Source organism: Pseudophryne corroboree, unplaced genomic scaffold, assembly GCF_028390025.1.
Source record: "Pseudophryne corroboree isolate aPseCor3 unplaced genomic scaffold, aPseCor3.hap2 scaffold_1324, whole genome shotgun sequence".
Lineage (NCBI taxonomy): Eukaryota > Metazoa > Chordata > Amphibia > Anura > Myobatrachidae > Pseudophryne > Pseudophryne corroboree.
Window position 1 is genome coordinate 54796 of NW_026967950.1, and position 10959 is coordinate 65754.

The following is a 10959-nucleotide window of genomic DNA, read 5'->3' on the forward strand; positions in this document are numbered from 1 at the left end:
TTCCCAGCATCCACTAGGACGTCAGAGAAATACCGTCTAAGAGGACATCTTGTAGAGTAGAGAGGCCTAGATCATGCCAATGATGTAGATGTAGATCAGGGATCAGTAGGGCTATAGCACGGAGAGACAACTGTGGGGAGGGCAGAGCACCAATGGGAAGGGATCTAGTCACAGTTCACCATGCAGATAGCGTTGCTTGAACTGCTGAACAAACAGCAACTCTAGGAGGAACTAATGTGGTGGGCAACCAGAGCAAATCCGGGAGATTAAAGGGAAATACAGCAGTCTGTTCTATAGATGCCCATGGTTTGCAAGTGCCCTGAGTAAACCAATCCCTGTCCTGAGTAAGCAAACAAGCAGTATGGTACATCTCCAAGTCCGGATACGCCACCCCACCCGCACACTTCGGAGCAATCAAAGTGGTTCTTGCTATCCTCGGCTTTGCACCCCCCCAGATATATTTAGATAATAATCGGTTAAACCTGTTACAAATAACTTTAGGGAAAGGCCTGGGGATAGTACGGAAAAGGTACATCAATTTTGGTAAAAGAACCATTTTTGCAGCCGCCACCCTCCCAACCCAGGAGACTTCTTGCATCATCCAATCTTTAATAAACAGTTCAAACACCCGAAAGAGCGGGTCGTAATTACACCCCAATATATCTCTGGAAATATGTACACCTAGATATTTAAGCGATCTAAGCTGCCACGTGTATTTATTATCACACTTCAGACGCCTAAGCGCAGAAATATTCAGAGGGAGGGCCTCAGTTTTAGTGGTATTCAGCTTATAATAGGAGACTGCCGCATAGGAATCCAGGAGGGAATGCAAATGCGGTAGAGATGATTCAGGCTATAAAAGACATACTAAAATGTCGTCAGTAAAAAGACAGACTTTATGAGGAATCCCGCCTATAACCGGGCCTACAATCCAGTCTAATAACCTAATTCGCTCAGCCAGAGGCTCAACAGCCAAAACAAATATCAGAGGTGATAGGGGACATCCTTGACGGGTACCATTAGTAATATCAAAAATAGAGGAATTACAGCCATTGGTGAAAACCGAAGCCGAGGAATATAAAGCTAAGATGGAGTTAAGTATCCTGTCTGCAAATCCAAAATGGCGTAGAGTAGCCTGTAAATATTCCCAATGGAGCCTATCGAATGCTTTTTCTGCATCCAAAGAGAGGACTAAGAGAGGCTTGCCCTAACCCTGGCAACGTTCAATCATATTAATAACCCTGCGCGTGTGTTGTCCGACGCCTGCCTGCCCAGCACAAAGCCTACCTGGTCAGGATTTATCAGACTGGGCAAAAGAGGGGATAATCTATTCGCAACCATCTTAGCAAACAATTTAAGGTCAGTGTTCAGTAATGCGATTGGATGATAATTCTGGACCGCTGTGTGTGATTTGCCTGGTTTAGGGATATTAACTATCCGAGCCTCTAACATTTCCTTCGGGAAACAGGTGGAGCTAGAGGCTTCATTAAAAACTGACATTAAATAGGGGGCAAGGGTCGATTTAAACGTTTTATAAAAGTTGGAGGGATAACCATCTGGGCCATGAGCTTTATCCAAGGGACAAGAATCTATGGCTGCTTCCACTTCCACTAGTGACCAAGGAGAACAAAGGGACTCACAAATCTCAGAATCAATAGCCGGGAGAGATAGCCCATCCAAAAACCTATTAATACCCGCCAGAGTAGGCTGGGGGGGTACTAGGGTCATCTTTCAGGTTGTACAGTCGCAAATAATATTCTGCAAATGTAACAGCTATCTCAACCGGATCTGTGACTTTAACCCCAGTAGCTGTATGAATAGCATGTATACGTTCTTTAGCTATACGCCCCCTCAATTTACGCGCTAGTAAACGCCCCGCTCTATTGCCAAGAATATAGTATCTTTGATTAAGGCGCTGTAAATTACGTTGTACCTCCGCTAAGGCGAATGTGTTTACCTTTTCTCGGGCAACAAGGAGCTGTTTAAAGATGGATTTGTTAGCAGGGGTAAGTTTATGTGCCGATTCTAATCGGGCAGCCTCTCTTTCAGCTGAAGCATGTCTATCTCTATATTCACGTTTAAGTCTAGACGCTATTTGGATTGCCAAGCCTCTAACCACGGAGAACACCAATGGGTAAAAACGGATGTATCCTCGGGGCGATTAGTAGCAAGATATAAATCCAAAGATTGCAGGATGGCCTGGTGAGCCTCCGGGCGAGCAAGAAGGTGTCTACCTAGTCCCCAGGGACCATGGGGAACTACCCGTTTACCGATATCCCAAACTAGGGCAAGTGGCGAATGATCCGACCAAGACATCAGTAATATATCAATCTTGCTTATAGATGCTAACGTCCACTTATCCACCAATGCCAGATCAATTCTAGAGTAGGAGCTATGCACGTGGGAATAGAAAGTGTAGTCTCGTACTGTAGGGTGCTTGGACCTCCATACATCATACAACGCATACTCAGCCAGCAGTTGACCAGATTTGCCTGAGGGATCCTGAGTTAAACTCCTACGAAGGGTACGGAGTTGGACGGGAGCGGTCAATAATAGGGTCTAGGACCATGTTAAAGTCTCCAAGAATCAAGAGCGCATCTCTGGAATGATCCTGAAGAATTCTACAGAATGTTCTAAAAAAATAAATTTGTTTGGTATTTGGAGCATAGCAAGAAACTAAAGTAGTCTCAACATTATCTAACCGACCATTATCTGACTTTGAAAGTGCGTTTCCTACACTGCGACCACATGTGCCCTAAGCTTATGAAAATAATTCAAGGCCAACCTCCGCTTTTGGGGGGAGTTAAGCCCTTTAGCATTGATAGAGACTACGTGCACCATAGCACGCTACAAATAGAGCTGTCGACCAACTTTCTTACACGAACAGATATACCTGATATGGAGGGGGAAACACAGGGGAAAACATAGGGAAAATAGAAAAAACTAAACTAAATTGATCTCTCAAGACCATCACCAGTCGTCATAATGTGGCGGCTGTGTGAACTAACGGGGGGGTAGTGGCATATCTCCTACCCACCACTCTATACTCGTACTCCAAAATAATGAACACGAGAAAATCTTAACACAAAACCAGGTGCTCTCACAGGTATTTAACCAAAACGTTGAGAGCAGAGAGGGCGGAACAAAGCGCTCCAGCGTGGTAACACATCACAGTAACCAAAACACTAGAGCCTATCCAGCGACTTTCTCTAGATATCGAAATGCCCAGCAGGCCGATAGTAATAATAAAACAAAAAACAAACAAAAAACAGACATAAAAAAACATGTATATGTAAAACAAATAAAGGGCCTGTCACTTTGAGAAGGGCACAACAATTCTAAACCAGCTAAACAACTATGACCTGAAAGTCACTGGAATCATAACAGCAAAAATACTTTGAGCAGAAAAAAAAAGAAAAAGAAAAGTGAACCATGCGTATTGCAAAACCCAAAGCCGGTAGACTCATCCCACCGAGGACCAGTCCTGCTGAAGTTGACGGCAGGGGGAGGAGTCCGCAGAGGGTCCCGCAATGTTCCATGATTTAAGCAATTTCGCCCCCTCGTCTGCAGTAGATATAGAGACAGTGGAGCCGTCCCGGGAGATTAACAACCTAGTAGGGAAACCCCAACGATAGGGGATATTAGCCTTTCTAAGGGCAGCAGTGATGGGATGAAATGACCGTCGTTTATAGAGGGTGGCCGCAGACAAATCACTGAAGAAATGACGCTCGCCAAGGGCAGAAGAAGTGTCAGACGTCGGTCTAGAAGCTTTCAGTAAGGCCTCCTTGACGTGGAAATAATGCATCTTCATCAGGACATCTCTTGGAGTGTCGTCTGGAGCGGCTCTGGCCTTAGGTACCCGATGTATCCGATCAATGAGGCAACACAGATTTGAACAAGGCCACGGCATAATTGTGTAAACTACTGTGCGACACAGACTCGGGAACACCACGCATTTTAAGGGTTTCCACGTCGCGATCTATCCTCCAAATCTGTGACCTTGTCCCGTAACAGTCGCACCTCCGCCTCCAGCGCATCAGGAGAGTCTATTAGGCTATGACCCGACGACTTCCTCCATTTTAGTTTCCAAGTGATTAGTGCGACCACCTAGGTCATCTATAGATTGTTGACATGCCGTTAAGGTGGTACGGAATTCGGCTGCAACCTCCTCCTTAAAACGCGTCAAAAGCAGCTTCATAGTACCCACAGTGAGGGCATCTTCATCCCCAACTTTGTCCAGATTCGAAGCGGCCGCAGAAGCAGTTGAGGGCGCTGCCATAGGGGGAGTGGTCTGAAAAACCGCGTCCTTAGTGGGGGTCCCAGCGGGTTTAGAGCGGGAAGGCTGCGGCAATGACTTGAAGAATGAAAGCTGCGAGACAGGCTTCGAAGACTTGCTACGTCTGGAAGGCATAATAAAGCACAGAGGAAAACGGCACAACGTTCCCAAACACAGATAAAAAAATCCAAAGGCTCCGCTGTTCCGAGGACTATTAAGACATCTCGTAGATAATGACAAGGGTAGGAGATAACACTCGTATTACATTGGCATTGACAGGACTAGGAGATTAGCCATCCTCCAATACATGCATATATGTAAAAGCACCACTAGAGGGAGCTCCAACGCAAAAGGTGCTTCTCATTGAAAAGGTATTGCAGAGGCAAAGTGATTATGGTGGAATCCCCCAGTACCCCAATGATAAGCAACCCCCCAGCAGGGTCCACCATCTGAGGAGCAGCAGTAGGGGTGGGGAACCCTGCTCACTAATCTATGTGGCAGGTCTGAGATGGGGCTGGAGATTACACAAGGTATAAGAGGGTCGGCACTGGAATAGAAAAGGAGAGGGAAGCCGCAGCAAGCGGGCACCTCCACACTCCCAGTATATGGGGCTAAGGCTGGGCAGCAGGGCCAGGAGAAGCCGCGGCCAATGCAGGTGCCGCAGGAGCCGTCTGATATATCAGCTGCGGGCGGCCGTACAGGCAATCAGCGGGCGTCAGGACCAGCAGGCAGCTCTCAGTATACCAGCCGCATGAGCCGTCTGGTGTAGCAGCCACGGGCGGCCGGGGACGCGGAAATCGGCGGGACCAGCAGGCAGCGGAGCAGGCAGCTCTCGTTGTGGATCGGAGGCAGGGGAACGAGCTGCGGGAGCCGCACAGGGGATCCAAGTCAATGGAGACCTCAATTGGGTGACGGGTAAGGGTGGCGCCAACCACTGGATGCGGGCCAAAATCCAGTCCCCTGCTTGTAGAGGGGGAGACAGGCCGAAACCTGCAGAGGGGTAGGAAACCCCCCCCCCTCCCCCCGGCTCCGCAAACCCGCCTGCCAGCAGTTGGAGATGCGCTCAGGATCGGGGGGAGTAAGTGGGGAGTCACAATATGAAGGAAAGATTCCTTTAAACCGTGTTTTAGGGCTTCTGTGGCTGGAGCTCTGTAAATCCACGTCCTGTCCTAATGGCTGCTAAGCCACGCCCCCCGACGACTCTTGCTTTAGCTTCTCCTGCATACACTGCTGCCAGGAATAGAAACAACTTTATGACATCTGATCAGGCTTAAAAGAATAGGCCACTTATATTGACACCTCTACCGTAACTCAATCTGATACAGTAAATAGGTTGGTGAATTATTTTAATCACTATGTACAAATTAGCATGTCACACAGTCCCTTAAACACTTAACTGACGATTTATTTCCCCAAAAACCACTCCGAAATTGCCATCATTTTTTTATGAGTGAATTAGGTTAAGAACATGAATTTAGCCCTACCCAAAATGATTTGTTAAAAGTTTTTTTTAAAAAGATATTTTTTAAATCCCCCTTCCCCTAAACATCAATCGGAAACATTGCGACCATCATCGGGAACATTGCGATCATCGCAACTTATTTTATACCCCGGACAGCTGTCATGTACACAGGGGGGTCTGGGGGTAGCTTGGGGGGGGGGGGGGATGGTTGTTTTACCCTTACCAGCAGCTGCTATTGTCTGCTGCCACTGGGGGTGGGGGATCCTGCCATGCTGACCGATCAGCAATGATCGGCAGCACGACAGACACAGGGGGAGTGTGCGGGGAGGCAGAGGGACGGAGGGAAGTTTCCCTTCCCTGCCGCTGCTAACACAGTTTATCTGGCTGGTCGCATCCTGAGCGACCAGGTCAGATAGAGCACTTGCAGGCATGGTCGCACCTGATGCCACCATGCCAGGCAAGTGGTTAAAATACTGGGAGGAAAAGGCAATTTGGAGTCTAAAGAACAAACTTACATTGGTATACTTACGCTGTCCACACTCCAGTGTTTACTCAGAAAAAGTTTACAGCACAGCCGGGAACCTTGTGAGCGATCAGCAAAGGAGACTACTAAAAAATGTGGATAAACTGATATTGGTAAAAATGAACTTCAAATTATATGATGACCTGTGCTGCCAATTAGAACAAACAGAGACTTCTTCTGTAACAGTGGATTCCAGTGGGGATGAGCTAATATTGTGTGATGATGACATTAACAGCAGTGATGAGGGTGATGATAATGACATCTTCCAACTGTGAGGATGATTAAAAACACTGTTATCTGCCTTAAGCTCATTGGTAGCTTGGTTTAACCAAACTACAAATATGTGGTCTTTTTGGAGGGCTCAAACAAACCAAGCACTTCAGTCACAAAGGTGGCAGTCCCTCTTGTTGAAGTGCTTTATTTGTTAAACTGTACAGGTCCTTTTTAATATACAATATAAGGTTAGGTGGTAGGGCGCAAAGGACAATTCCACTTTTCATTATGGGCTGTACTTTACTGTGGCATTGCTGGTGGTCTTCTGTCTCTTACAAGGCAATTCATCACCAGATTATCCTTTCTTGTGTGCTTGACAGGCAGTGTATAATACATTTTAATAATAATCATATCATACTATCTTATCAATAGTCAGCTCATATTCGTCACGGCTGTTAATATGTCTTGAGTCTCTTGAACTGTCCTGACTTCTGAGGCTTGTGATTTGATGCTTAGTTCAGTTTGTGATGAAATTAACTTCTAGAAGCTCTCAGCTTTGACTAGGATATGACTCACTTGAATCGCCTGTTCTGGCCTCGAGCCTCTGATCTAGTTCTTGATTAATGAGAACATTCTATAGGGTGTTATAGTTTATTAAATTGCCGTCCTTCCTGTGTGCTGTAATGTTTTGTATATGTGCTATATTCTTTTATACTGCTATGTGTTTGTGCCGCTGCTCTGTCTCTTAGTTTAGCCCGCCAGCTCGCTGCAGCCTCTGCCCAATATCGGTGAACAATATTGTGAGCTCTGAGGTGGTCAAAATTTAACGAATGTTACTGACGTTAATAATACTGTAGGAACAAGAATAAGTCCAAATTACAGGATTTTAGCTGTTTTTATAAATTTTTAAAGAAATCCTGATCCAAACCAAAACATGATGAAGATTTGGAACCAAAACCAAATACGGGGGTCCGTGCACCTCTCTACTAGGAATACATGTTGCTATTGGACTGCCTAGTTGTAGCCCCTTTAATAGTCTAAAATTTATTATAATAGTTTATGTAAGCCACATTATGGAGTCAGACGCATCGCGGCCCATTTTCCAAATGGCCGCAGCAGACTACTTACCAGCTTATGCTAATGATATTATCTATGTATGCAGAACATCTGTGCGTCTGTATGTGGAACTCCGTCCCGCCCACTGCTTTTCCGCCATCATTAGCGTCTGGACATACTGGGTGCAGAAGACCCATCTGAGACCGGCGAACCAGCTCCATCCGCTCACTGCTGAACAATATACATGAATTAGTCATGTGGTTCATATTCGGAATCTTGGTGCAGCGTGATATTTGCTGTTGGGCCCGGCGTTTCTGCCACCCTCCTGTCCTCTAGCTCTGCTTACGCTCAGCAGTCTCCTGCTCTTCCTGTCAGGAATCATCGCGTTATATGCATGTTCCCTCAGGAGGGTATTCGCTGCAATCTACCCCTGCCCTATATCTGTCTTATTCACCCCCCAGTCTTGCTGTCTATGCCATTGTGCTGTCATCATTACCCTCTGGTGTCCTAATCCCTACGTCCTCTCCCGTTCCTTCCAGTACTTTTATACCCTGATCCCAGCTCAATGGACCCAATCCCGGCTCTTTGCCAGACCTTGTCCTCATCCAGAAGTTGCGTCTCCTTTCTCACCCTCTTTCCACTTCCTTTCAGGACCTATCTTACTGACCCGATCTCTTATCTCTCAACACACCCGCTCCAAAGCTTTGGCGAAGCGTCCTGTGGGCCACAGCAGTGTGCAGGCCTCTCCCTCCCACAGCGAGCATTACCCTGATACACCCACAGGACTGGCTGTGACGCTGCGGAGCTTACAGACCCCATGCACCTGACATTCACGCATCACTGCGGTAACTATGCCAGTAATATACATAGATTGTGTCACATGACCTGGCGCTATGCATCTGACTGTGTACGATCATCCGTGCCAGTCACGCACAATGCCACTTTCCACGTAAATGGCCAGTGCTTCCCCATTGCGCATGTGTCTAAGTTGGTAAAAGTCGCAGCATGCGCCACACGGTTCCAATGCAGCTGCGAGTGAGGTCTCAGATATGTACAGGAAATGTGCTGGGCGTTACTGGGCGCTGGCGATTCAGGCGCATAGAGAGAGAGATGTACCGTCTTATTGTAGTGACAGACGTGCTGCTGAACTGGCGCATACTCGCTCACATCGGAGGCCGCACTCTGACGGAGAATCTGCCGCTAACACAGGGCTGAAGCAAGCTTCCCACCAAGCGGTATATAGCGTGTAAAGACGCGTGGGTGTCTCAGTCCTTGCACATTCGGTCGTACGGCGGTACCCCAAGGAAGGGCTAATAGTGGTGTTTGCATAAAGTCGCAGTCGCTACAGCAGCAAGAGACGCAGATATGGAGCCGGCTACAAACAACTCAGAATCAGGCCCCTACAGTCAGTAGTCAGGAAGTGTTGTCTCCTCCTCTCTCTCTATAGAAACAGCATATTCTGCATTATTTCCGTGTGGACTGTCCCTCACACGCACCACTAGAGGACGCCATTCTGTGGGCTGAACCGATATACATGAGGGGTCAGGTCAGGCCTGGAGGTAATATTAGGCATTGCCTCAGAGAAGGCTGCATGCTAGTGATGTCAGCAGTGATGTCAGAATGTCATGGCTACAGCCAGGATCAGGATGGGGGTAGGCTGCTGATATAGAACATTTACCCCATGTCGATTACTAGGCCACTGTTGTGATAAAGGAGGGGGCACCACATGACAGGCGCAAGAGGGGGCACCACATGGCGGGCGCAGGAGGAGGCACCACATGGCAAGCGCAGGAGGGGGCACCACATGCCCAGGGCAGGAGGGGGCACCACATGGCAAGCGCAGGAGGGGGCACCACATGCCCGGGCAGGAGGGGGCACCACAGGGACACGGCAGGAGGGGGCACCACATGCACGGGGCACAGGAAGGATCGAGTAGACCCGTCTCAGTGATAGACGAGTATGAAACAGTCCAGGACATCAGTGACCTTGCTGCAGAGAAAGCTTGGTTCTAGGCGCAGGGGGTGTGGTACTCTGGGGGTCTGGTGGTATAGGGGGTATAACGTGTCCATAGCAGACAGGAGAGGACGGCAGCTGGAACCGGCACATTACACTGTGGTCAGGGAATGTGAAGGACGACAGTCTGGCAGAACAATCTGGTTTAGGTTAAACATTTATGAACTGTGCTCCAAACGGAACGGCAGGAAGTCGACTCTCAGGAGGTTATCACAGGAGTGTAAAGAGCTGAGGGTTACATGTCATACACCACAAAGAGTAATAAAGCGTAACTAATATACATTATAATGTACAGAACATGCACCTGTCCCAGAACGGCGAATACGGTGAGGAAACCAATATTCTAGTCAGCGCTGTACGTGGGGCAGAAGCAGACATCACTACCCGCTGTGGAGGCAGGAGCAGGCATCACTGCCCGCTGTGGAGGCAGGAGCAGGCATCACTGCCCGATGTGGAGGCAGGAGCAGGCATCACTGCCCGATGTGGAGGCAGGAGCAGGCATCACTGCCCGATGTGGAGGCAGGAGCAGGCATCACTGCCCGCTGTGGAGGCAGGAGCAGGCATCACTGCCCGATGTGGAGGCAGGAGCAGGCATCACTGCCCGATGTGGAGGCAGGAGCAGGCATCACTGCCCGATGTGGAGGCAGGAGCAGGCATCACTGCCTGATGTGGAGGCAGGAGCAGGCATCACTGCCCGATGTGGAGGCAGGAGCAGGCATCACTGCCCGATGTGGAGGCAGGAGCAGGCATCACTACCCGATGTGGAGGCAGGAGCAGGCATCACTGCCCGATGTGGAGGCAGGAGCAGGCATCACTACCCGATGTGGAGGCAGGAGCAGGCATCACTGCCCTATGTGGAGGCAGGAGCAGGCATCACTGCTCGCTGTGGAGGCAGGAGCAGGCATCACTGCACGCTGTGGAGGCAGGAGCAGGCATCACTGCCCGCTGTGGAGGCAGGAGCAGGCATCACTGCCCGATGTGGAGGCAGGAGCAGGCATCACTGCCCGATGTGGAGGCAGGAGCAGGCATCACTACCCGATGTGGAGGCAGGAGCAGGCATCACTGCCCTATGTGGAGGCAGGAGCAGGCATCACCGCCCGATGTGGAGGCAGGAGCAGGCATCACCGCCCGATGTGGAGGCAGGAGCAGGCATCACCGCCCGATGTGGAGGCAGGAGCAGGCATCACTGCCCGATGTGGAGGCAGGAGCAGGCATCACTGCTCGCTGTGGAGGCAGGAGCAGGCATCACTACCCGCTGGGGAGGCAGGAGCAGGCATCACTGCCCGATTTGGAGGCAGGAGCAGGCATCACTGCCCTATGTGGAGACAGGAGCAGGCATCACTGCCCGCTGGGGAGGCAGGAGCAGGCATCACCGCCCGATGTGTAGACAGGAGCAGGCATCACCGCCCGCTGGGG